The 12,080-nt window shown below is 35.8% G+C and overlaps 1 non-coding gene across 1 annotated transcript; it reads left to right on the plus strand.

Moving 5' to 3' along the window:
- The first annotated feature begins 3,761 nt into the window (after positions 1–3,761).
- On the plus strand, positions 3,762–3,865 carry LOC127746015 (small nucleolar RNA R71). Its single transcript, XR_008007636.1, has one exon. It is a non-coding gene; the product is annotated as a small nucleolar RNA R71 (small nucleolar RNA).
- Positions 3,866–12,080: the final 8,215 nt, after the last annotated feature.

Here is a 12,080-nt window from a genome sequence, read left to right on the forward strand (position 1 = left end):
TTCTTTTGTATTAAAAACATTTTTTCATTTAAGAAAGGTGAAGGATTCATGGAATTATTCATAGCCTTAAGACATAGTTACTAAATACTAATGATCATGTAGTAAAGACTCAAAACATAGACAAACATAAAGCATAAAACCGAAAAACAGAGAGATAAGAACAAGGAAGTTAAGGAATGAGTCTACCTTAGTGAGGGTGGCGTCTTCTTCTTGAAGGACCAATGGTGTCTTTGAGCTCCTCTATGTCTCTTCCTTGCCTTTGTTGCTCTTCCCTCATAGCTCTTTGATCTTCTCTAATCTCATTGAGAATGATGGAGTGTTCTTGGTGTTCCACCCTTAACTGGTTCATGTCATGACTCAATCCTTCTAGAGAAGTGTTGAGTTGTTCCCAATAGTTGTTTGGAGGAAAATTCATCCCTTGAGGCATCTCAAGGATTTCTTGATGATGATCTTCCTCATGCGTCTCTTGAGATCCATGAATAGGCTCTCTTGTTTGCTCCATCCTCTTCTTAGTGATGGGCTTGTCCTCTTCAATGAGGATGTCTCCTTCTATGACAACTCCAGCTAAGTAGCATAGATGGAAAATGAGATGATGAAAAGCTAGCCTTGCCAAGGTAGAGGGCTTTTCGGCTACTTTGTAGAGTTCTAGAGGGATGACTTCATGAACTTCTACTTACTCTCCAATCATGATGCTATGGATCATGATGGCCCAATCCACAGTTACTTCGGATCAGTTGCTAGTGGGGATGATAGAGCGTTGAATGAACTCCAACCATCCTCTAGCAACGGGCTTAAGGTCCAGTCTTCTCAATTGAACCGACTTGCTTTTTGAGTCTCTTTTCCATTGAGCTCCTTCTATACATATGTCCATGAGGACTTGGTCCAACCTTTGATCAAAGTTGACCCTTCTAGTGTAGGGGCATGCGTCTTCTTGCATCATAGGCAAGTTGAATGCCAACCTTACATTTTTCGGACTGAAATCTAAGCATTTCCCCCGAACCATTGTAAGATAATTATTTAGATTCGGGTTCATACTTTGATCATGGTTCCTAGTGATCCATGCATTGGCATAGAACTCTTGAACCATTAAGATTCTAACTTGTTGAATGGGGTTGGTAAGAACTTCCCAACCTCTTCTTTGGATCTCATGTCGGATCTCCGGATACTTATTTTTCTTGAGCATGAAAAGGGACCTCAGAGATCACTTTTTTCTTGGCCACAACTTCATAGAAGTGGTCTTGATGGGCTTTTGAGATGAATCTCTCCATCTTCCATAACTCGGAGGTAGAAGCTTTTGTCTTCCCTTTCCTCTTTCTAGAGGTTTCTCCGGCCTTAGGTGCCATAAATGGTTATGGAAAAACAAAAAAAGCTATGCTTTTACCACACCAAAATTAGAATGTTGCTCGCCCTCGAGCAAAAGAAGAAAGAATAGATGAAGAAGAAAAAGATATGGAGGAGAGGGAGATAGGTGTAGGTTTCGGCCAAGGGGAAGAAGAGAGGGTAGTGTTGTGTGAAAATGAAGAAGGAAGAAGGGGTTTATATGGTGGAGGGAGAGGGGTTAGGGTTCGGTCATTTAGGGTGGGTTTGGGTGGGAAAGAGATTTTGAATTTGAAGGTAGGTGGTGATGGGGAAGAGTGATTGAGGTGATTGTTGAATGATGTTTGGGGAAGAGTGTTATGAAAAGGTGTGAGAGAGAAGGAGAAGGTAGGTGGGGATCCTGTGGGGTTCACAAATCTTGAGGTGATCCTGTGGGGTCCACAGATCCTGAGGTGTCAAGGATTTCTCATCCCTGCACCAATTAGGCATGTAAATGCCTTCTTTATGCAATCCTGATGTTTAATGCCAGACTGCAGCATGTTTCTGGCGTTAAACGCCACTTCCATGCTTGTTTTGGGCGTTCAATGCCAATATGCAGCATGTTTTTGGCATTGAATGCCACTTCCATGCTGGCTCTGGCGTTTAACGCCAATCTAATGCTTCTTTCTGGCGTTAAACGCCAGCTCTATGCTCCTTACTGGCGTTTAAACGACAGTGAGCTCCTCCTCCAGGGTGTGCTTTTTCTTCTGCTATTTTTTATTCTATTTTTAATTTTTGCAATTGTTTTGTGACTCCACATGATCATAAACCTAATAAAACATAAAAGAATAATAGAAATATAGATAAATAAAAATTGGGTTACCTCCCAATAAGCACTTCTTTAATGTCAATAGCTTGAGAGAAGCTTACTGTGCCTCTTTTCCATGGTTACAGAGGAAGATCTTTGAGCTTTAAACACAAGGTAGTCTCTATTCAATTGAAGGACTAGCTCTTCTCTGTCAACATCAATCACAGTTTTTGCTGTGGCTAGGAAGGGTATTCCAAGGATGATGCATTCATCCTCATCCTTTCCAGTGTCTATGATTATGAAATCAGCAGGGATGTAGAGTCCTTTAACCTTCACTAACACGTCCTCTACCAATCTATAAGCTTGTTTTATTGACTTGTCTGCCATCTTTAATGAGATTCTTGCAGCTTGTACCTCAAAGATCCCTAGTTTTTCCATTACAGAGAGTGGCATAAGATTTATACTTGACCCCAGGTCACACAGAGCCTTCTCAAAAGTCATGGTGCCTATGCTACAGGGTATTAAGAATTTACCAGGATCTTGTTTCTTTTGAGGCAAAGTTTGCTGAACCCATGTATTTAGTTCACTAATGAGTAAAGGAGGTTCACTTTTCCAAGTCTCATTACCCAACAACTTGGCATTCAGCTTCATGATGGCTCCTAGATATTGAGCAACTTGCTCTTCAGTTACATCTTCATCCTCTTCAGAGGAAGAATAGTTCTCAGATCTCATGAATGGCAGAAGGAAGTTTAATGGAATCTCTATGGTCTCTATATGAGCCTCAGATTCCTTTAGGTCCTCAATAGGGAACTCCTTTCTGTCTGGAGGACGTCCTAGGAGGTCTTCCTCACTGGGATTCACGTCCTTCTCCTCCTCTTTGGATTCGTCCATTTTGATAATATCAATGGGCTTGCACTTTCTTTTTGGGTTCTCTTTTGTATTTCTTGGGAGAGTACTAGGAGGAGTTTCAATGATTTTCTTACTCAGCTGACCCACTTGCGCCTCCAAGTTTCTAATGGAGGACCGTGTTTCACTCATGAAACTTAAAGTGGCCTTAGATAGATCAGAGACTATGTTTGCTAAGCTAGAGGGGCTCTGCTCAGAATTCTTTGTCTATTACTGAGAAGATTATGGAAAAGGCTTGCTATTGCTAAACCTGTTTCTTCCACCATTATTAAAGCCTTGTTGAGGCTTTTGTTGATCTTTCCATGAGAAATTTGGATGATTTCTCCATGAGGGATTATAGGTGTTTCCATAGGCTTCACCCATGTAATTCACCTCTGCCATTGCAGGGTTCTCAGGATCATAAGCTTCTTCTTCAGAAGATGCCTCTTTAGTACTGTTGGATGCATTTTGCCATCCATTCAGACTCTGAGAAATCATGTTGACTTGCTGAGTCAACATTTTGTTCTGAGCCAATATGGCATTCAGAGCATCAATTTCAAGAACTTCCCTTTTTTGAGGTGTCCCATTACTCACAGGATTCCTCTAAGAGGTATACATGAATTGGTTATTTGCAACCATGTCAATGAGTTCTTGAGCTTCTGCAGGCATTTTTTTTAGGTACATGGATCCACCTGCAGAATGGTCCAGTGACATCTTAGAAAGCTCAGATAGACCATCATAAAATATATCTAAAATGGTCCACTCTGAAAGCATGCCAAAAGGACACTTTTTGGTCAACTGCTTGTATCTTTCCCAAGCTTCATAGAGGGATTCACCATCTTTTTGCTTGAAGGTCTGAACATCCACTCTAAGCTTGCTCAGCTTTTGAGGAGGAAAGAACTTGGCAAAGAAGGCCGTGACCATCTTATCCCAAGAGTCCAGGCTATCTTTAGGTTGTGAGTCTAACCATGTTCTAGCCTTGTCTCTTACAGCAAAAGGGAAAAGCATGAGTCTGTAGACTTTAGAATCTACTCCATTAGTCTTAACAGTATCACAGATCTATAAGAATTCAGTTAAGAACTGATAGGGATCTTCTGATGGAAGTCCATGGAACTTGCAGTTCTGTTGCATCAGAGTAACTAGTTGAGGCTTCAGCTCAAAATTGTTTGCTCCAATGGCAGGGATTGAGATGCTTCTTCCATAAAAGTTGGAAGTAAGTGTAGTATAATCACCAAGCATCTTCCTTGCACCTCCACCATTGTTATTGGGTTCGGCCATGTCTTCTTTTTTGAGATTCTCTGTAAGGTTTTCTCTGAATTGTTGTGCTTTAGCTTCTCTTAGCTTCTTCTTCAGAGTTCTTTCAGGTTCAGGATTTGCTTCAACAAGAATGTCCTTGTCCTTGCTCCTGCTCATATGAAAAAGAAGAAAACAGAAAAGAAGAGGAATCCTCTATGTCACAGTATAGAGATTCCTTTATGTGAGTAGAAGAAGAAAAGAATAGAAGACGGAGGAGAAAAATTCGAACACAGAAGAGAAGAGAGAGTTCGAATTTTTGGATGAAGAGAAGTGTTAGTAAATGAATAAATAAATAGAAGAAGATAAGAGGGAGAGAATTTCAAAAATTATTTTTGAAAAATAGTTAGTGATTTTCAAAAATTAAGAGAAGAAGAAATACAATTAAAATTAAAATTTGAAACCATTAGTTAATTAAAAGAATTTTGAAAAAGATGAAGGAATTTTCAAAAATTAGAGAGAGAAAAGTAGTTAGGTGGTTTTGAAAAAGATAAGAAACAAATAAAAAGCCAATTAGTTAGTTGAAAAAGATTTGAAAATCAATTTTGAAAAGATAAGAAGTTGGAAAAGATTTTGAAATTGATTTTGAAAAAGATATAATTTGAAAAAGATATTTTGAAAAGATATGATTGAAAAAGATATTTTGGAAAAGATTTGATTTTTAAAATTAAAATTGATTACTTGACTAACAAGAAACTAAAAGATATGATTCTATAATTTAAAGATTGAACCTTTCTTAACAAGAAAGTAACAAACTTCAAATTTTTGAATCAATCACATTAATTGTTAGTAGAGTTTTCAAACTTTTCAAATGAAATTAAGAAAAAGATTTTGAAATTACTTTTTAAAATTTTTGAAAATTAATAAGAAAAATGAAAAAGATTTGATTTTTAGAAAAAGATTTTGAAAAGATAGGATTTTTAAAATTGAAATCTTGACTTGACTAACAAGAAATAACTTATTTTAAAATTTTTTTGACTAAGTCAACCCAAAGATTTCAAAATTTATGAGTAAAATAAGAAAAAGATATTTTTTATTTTTGAATTTTTTTTTTATGATGAGAGATAAAAACACAAAAATGACTCACAACATGAAAATTATGAATCAAAATACATGATGCATGCAAGAACACTATGAATATCAAGATGAACACCAAGAACACTGTGAAGATCAAGATGAACATCAAGACTTATTTTTGAAAAATTTCAAGAAAAAAAAAAACATGCAAGACACCAAACTTAGAAATTTTTCATGCTTAGACACTATGAATACAAAAATGCATATGAAAAACAACAAAAGACTCAAAACAAGAAAAATGAAGATCAAACAAGAAGACTTACTAAGAACAACTTGAAGATCATGAAGAACACATGCATGAATTTTTTCGAAAATTTTTTTTAGAAAAATAAAAATATGCAATTGACACCAAACTTAAAAATTGACTCTAGACTCAAACAAGAAACACAAAATTATTTTTTTGATTTTATGATTTTATAATTTTTTTGTATTTTTTGAAAATCATTTTGGAAAAACGAAAACAAATAAAAAAATTTTGAAATAATTTTGAAAACTTTTTGAAAAGAAAATAAGAAGAAAATTACCTAATCTGAGCAACAAGATGAACCTTCAGTTGTCCAAACTCGAACAATCCCCGACAACAGCGCCAAAAACTTGGTGCACAAAATTGTGATCATCAACAATGGCGCCAATAAACTTGGAGCTCTCAAACGTGAATCACACTTTGTCACAACTTCGCACAACTAACCAGCAAGTGCACTGGGTCGTCCAAGTAATACCTTACGTGAGTAAGGGTCGATCCCACAGAGATTGTTGGTATAAAGCAAGCTATGGTCATCTTGTAAATCTCAGTTAGGCGGATAATAATGGTTATAATGGTTTTCAAAAATGAAGATAAATAAAGCATAAAATAAAGGTAGAGATACTTATGTAATTCATTAGTGGGAATTTCAGATAAGTGCATGAAGATACTATGTTCCTTTTGAATCTCTGCTTTCCTACTACTTTCATCCAATCATTCTTACTCCTTTCCATGACAAGCTGTATGTAGGGCGTCACTGTTGTCAATGGCTACTTCCCATCCTCTCAGTGAAAATGGTCGAAATGCTCTGTCACAGCACGACTAATCATCTGTCGGTTCTCGATCATGTCGAAATAGAATCCAATGATTCTTTTGCGTCTGTCACTACGCCCAACACTCGCGAGTTTGAAGTTCGTCAAAGTCATTCAATCCCTGAATCCTACTCGGAATACCACAGACAAGGTTTAGACTTTCCGGATTCTCAAGAATGCTGCCAATGGATTCTAGCTTATACCACAAAGATTCTGATCAAGGAATCCAAGAGATATTCACTCTAGCTTTCGCTTGTAGAACAGAAGTGGTTGTCAGGCACGCGTTCATAAGGACGGATGATGATGAGTGTCACAGATCATCACATCCATCAGGTTGAAATACGAGTAATATCTTAGAATAAGAATAAGCTGAATTGAATAGAAAATAGTAGTAATTGCATTAATACTCGAGGTACAGCAGAGCTCCACACCTTAATCTATGGTGTGTAGAAACTCCACCGTTGAAAATACATAAGTGATAGTGGTCCAGGCATGGCCGAATGGCCAGCCCTCCCAAAGGACATATGAATTCGAAAAATGGGAAAAAGACCCATAGTACAATAGTAAAAAGTTCTATTTATACTAAACTAGTTACTAGGGTTTACAGAAATAAGTCTAAGTGCAGAAATCCACTTTCGGGGCCCACTTTGGTGTGTGCTTGGACTGAGCTTGAGCTTTACACGTGCAGAGGGTTCTCTTGGGGTTAAATGCCAAGTTGTAACGTGTTTTTGGTGTTTAACTCTGGTTTGTGACGTGTTTCTGGCGTTTTACTCCAGAATGCAACATGGAACTGGCGTTGAACGCCAGTTTGCGTCGTCTAAACTCGAATAAAGTATGGGCTATCATATATTTCTGGAAAGCCCTAGATGTCTAATTTCCAACGCAGTTAAGAGCGCGCCATTCAGAGTTCTGTAGCTCCAGAAAATTCATTTCGAGTGCAGGGAGGTTAGAATCCAACAGCATCAGCAGTCCTTTGTCAGCCTCATATCAGATTTTTGCTCAGGTCCCTCAATTTCAACCAGAAAATACCTGAAATCACAGAAAAACACACAAACTCATAGTGAAGTCCAGAAATGTGAATTTTTCATAAAAACTAATAAAAACATCCCTAAAAGTAGCTAGATCCTACTAAAAGCTACCTAAAAACAATGCCAAAAAGCGTATAAATTATCCGCTCATCAGTAACCCTTCCACTTGCACATCTTAGCATGCACCGAGGACGGTGCAATATTTAAGTATGGGGAGGTCGATACCAATTTCCGTGGGTTAGTCACTTTCTTCTCAACACCAATTTTTATTTTCTCTTTGTTAGTTTATTGTTGCATTTGCATGTTTGATTGCATGTTTACTTGATTTTGTGCATATTTTACCACTCCTTGGTTTAAGTGACATTTTCTTTTCAAGAAACTTTTTATAGAATTTCACTAATTTAAATTAAAATTTTTTGTTGAATTTGTTTGAAGAAATATTATTTTGGAACATGGTTTAGAGTTCGAACACACAAAACCAGTGAGATTTTGAGCCTATTTGATTGGTTGCATTTTATCAACCAATATATTTTATTTTTGTGTGTGATGTTCTCTCTAAAATTGTGATCTTTGTCTTGCTTAATTCTATATTTCCATTGTTTGATGTATGCATACACTTATATGATTGAGGCCTTTGTTTCACTATAGCTCACATACCCATATGGCCTTAACCTTTCATTATCCTTTGCAAACCAAAGTTGAGCCTATTTTATTGCTTTGTTCTTTACTTTAGCTCATCACTAACTCTAAGCGAAAAACAATAATGTCCTTAATTTGAATCCTTGATTAGCTTAGATTAGTGAAAGTGCTCATGAACTAAATGTGGGAAAACTGGGTTTGAAAACGTTTGGTTTGGAAATTGAGTATGTTAGACTTTGTATGAAAATGTGAAAATGTTGAGGACATATTTATGCATTTAATATCTTAATCAAATGCATTGAGAAAAAAAATAATACAAAGAAAAAAAGAAAAAAGAGAATAAAAAAGAGCAAATAAATAAAAAAATGGACAAAATGTCCCAAGTAAAGTAATAATATCAATGCATATGAATTGTACTTGAATTTGTGATGCATGAATATGTGGTAAACATAGTTAATGGGAAGTTAGATTTTGCATTGTAATTACATGGATTGTCCTAAGTTAGGTGGGAAGTTTAGGTTCATTAAGGATTCAGATTTTAGTCCACTTGACCAAATACAATCCTACCTTGACCCTGACCCCATTACAACCCTTAAAAGACCTCTTGATATGTGTATCTGTGCATTAAATTTTTGTTGATTGTTAGATGAAGAGCAAGTCTTAGAAAGCAAGGTTAGTAGAGAATTGAGAGAATCGAACCTTAAACACTTGAGCGATTAGAGTGTATACACTTCCAAGGAGGGTTCGATGCTCGATTCTTTGTTCCCGGCTTTCATGAGCTATTTTCTTCTGCAAGTCTATTTGTACTTCATTTTTATGATTTGAATTAGTGAAATCCAGTTCATATTTGTTCTTGAAAGGTTTATTTACTTTTCACCAAGTAGGTAAAAGCATTTTTCATGTAGTTGCATTCATATAGATAGGTTGCATTTCATACACTCTACCATTCCTCTTCACTATTTTAGTTCTCTTGAACTTAGCATGAGGACATGCTAATGTTTAAGTGTGGGGAGGTTGATAAACCACTATTTTATGATTTATATTATGCTCAATTGAGTGGTTTCTATCAAGTCTTTGCTAACTTATTCATATAAATGGCATGGTTTTACAATTCATTCCTTACTCCTTAATATATGTGAAAATATGTTTCCTAGACCATAAAATTATTAATTTTAATTATCTTTTATTACCATTTGATGCCGTGATCCATGTGTTGAGTATTTTCAGGCTTTATAGGGCAGGAATGGCTTAGAGAACAGAAAGAAAACATGCAAAAGTGGAAGGAACGCGCGAAAATGAAGTTTTGAAGAAAATGGTAGTGACGCGCACGCATAAACGACGCGGACACGTGACTTGCGCAGAACCCAAGCGAGACGTACGCGTGACAAGGAAAACTTCCAAATGACGCGCACGCGTGACCCACGCGCACGTGTGACGGACGCAACATGTAGAAAATTGCAGAAAACATCCCCAGCGATTTCTAAACTATTTTTCGGCCCAAATCCAAACCCAGAAAATACAGATTAGAGGCTATAAAGTAGGGGAATGCATCCATTCTTGAAGACACATTAATACTCACATAATTTTAGGTTTTAGATGTAGTTTTTCTAGAGAGAGAGGCTCTCTCCTCTCTCTTAGGTTTTAGGATTAAGATTTCTCTTAGTATTAGGATTATTTCTTCATTCCAGGTTCAATGTTCCTTTACTTTGGTTTCTCTTCTATTTTTATTTATTCTATTACTTTGATTTATGAATTCTCATGTTAGATTTGATTTTATATTTAATATAATTTGTGGTATTTCAAATTTATGATTGCTTTCTTTTATTTATGATATAAATAATCTGGATTTTTCTCCTCTTGGCTTCGGTTGAGTAATTGGTGACACTTGAGTTATCAAACTCCTTTGTGATTGATAATTGGAATTTGCTGATTAGTTTGAATCCCTCTAAAGCTAGTCTTTCCTTAGGAGTTGACTAGGACTTGAGGAATCAAATTGATTAGTCCACTTGACTTTCCTTTATTTAGTAAAGGTTAACTAAGTGGGAATAGTGAACAATTCTCATCACCAGTGATAAGGATAACTAGGACATGATTTCTAGTTCTCAAAACCTGCCAAGAGCTTTATTAGTTATTATTTTATTTCCTTGTTATTTTATATTACTTGTTCCTTATTTCAAAAACCCCAAAAAATATACTTTTTCCATAACCAATAATAAACACGCCTCCCTGCAATTCCTTGAGAGACGACCGAGGTTTAAATACTTCGGTTATAAATTTTATTGGGTTTTGTTACTTGTGACAACTAAAACTTTTGTACGAAGAAATTTTCTGTTGGTTTAGAAACTATACTTACAACGCGATTATTTTTGTGAAAATTTTTACCGGCAAAAGTTCTCTTGTCACAGTAGAACCTTGATTTCGTAAAATTTGAAAGAAGATGAAGAAGAGTAGAAGAAAGTGTGAGAATAGAAGTGTATGTAAGTAGTATATATAGAGTAACAAAATATTAATTTATTAATAATAACGGCAACATAATAACGACTAGTTTACAACGGCTAATTTTGTAATGTGGTTAGTATTTTAAATTTCATATATAAAAATAGCTTTTAAATAATTATATTAAATAATTAAATCATATTTAATTTATAAATAATTATAATATTTAATTATATACGTAAAATAAAATAAATGTATAGTTAACATATTTTATGCAATGTTTATCTTCTATATGTATATAAAATATTGTTAATTTTATTAATAAAATATTATTTATTTTTTTAATTTAATTACCACGTGTTAGAATATCATTGATTAAAATTAAAAGAAATCGAGTCCCTCTAAACAGGGCTTTACTTGCTTTGGAAATTGTGATGGAACTCATCTTCATTTTGCTCCAACGGTTAGTCTCTACTTTTTATCAGACAAATAGTAAATGGGGCCTTAATTTGTTCACCATTGAACATGCTCTAAAGGCTTATGCATATCATGGTAGAAACTATGTTGGACTAAGACAACGACAACCAAAAATTTTGAAATTAATGATTAAAATATAGAAAATTGGGTATCGAACCTGTGATTATGCCTCTAACCATGACGAATACCTCGGTTAAAAACACTATATATCAGAACCGAATATCAGAAACAACTTCCTAAAAAAAACCATTATAAGCACCTCTATAGTATTCTCGTATATCTCGGCCATAATACAGGCCAGTTTAGGTTCCTATCAAATGGATTATGAACAATTCGAAAAGATCGTGTATAATTTCTTTCTCACCGTGCAATGATAAATAGCGCCATTACAGCTATAGAGGGAATCAGATACTAAAGTTAACAAAAAAGATAATAGTTTTCTGAATATTCTTAAGTATAAAGAACTGACTTGAGTGTCAGAGTCCTTTTTGTAGGTCGGATGCCTGGGTCAGAACTTTGAGAAACATATAGATCATCATTGGAGCTCTGGGATTGAAGGTTACATCTGGTATTGCCAAGCTATTCTTCGGAGAGTAGTTCCAGACAAGAACATTTTGACGTCCACCGTGGGGCCCGAAGATCCATTTTCAATCTAACCTCACATCTTGCAAGTTCCTTTTTGTAATCCTTTACTTTGCAAGGAACCGAATCATGACAGACCACTCTATGGCTCCACAACCACCTTTGACCTATGTTGAACTCCTAACCATGAACACTGCCCTACAATCGGAAGTCTAGGAATGGCCGAGCTTTTAGCGACCAAGCAGAACAATGGCAATGAGAAGGATGACCACAAAGAAGCCAACAACGATGATCCTAATGAAGAACATCATTCTGAGTCAAACATAAAGACGGGCAGAATACCCCACAAAATAGAAAGACGGAGGATCAGTCCCTTCTCTGAAGAAATAATGAATTTTGAGATGCCAAAAACTTTCACACTTCCAACGACATTAACGTCCTATAAGGGAATTGGAGACCCTCAAGTGCACATCATTAAGTTTGAATCCATGATGTTTCTTAATAGT

The sequence above is a fragment of the Arachis duranensis genome, chromosome 3 (genome assembly GCF_000817695.3).
Source record: "Arachis duranensis cultivar V14167 chromosome 3, aradu.V14167.gnm2.J7QH, whole genome shotgun sequence".
Classification (NCBI taxonomy): Eukaryota; Viridiplantae; Streptophyta; class Magnoliopsida; order Fabales; family Fabaceae; genus Arachis; species Arachis duranensis.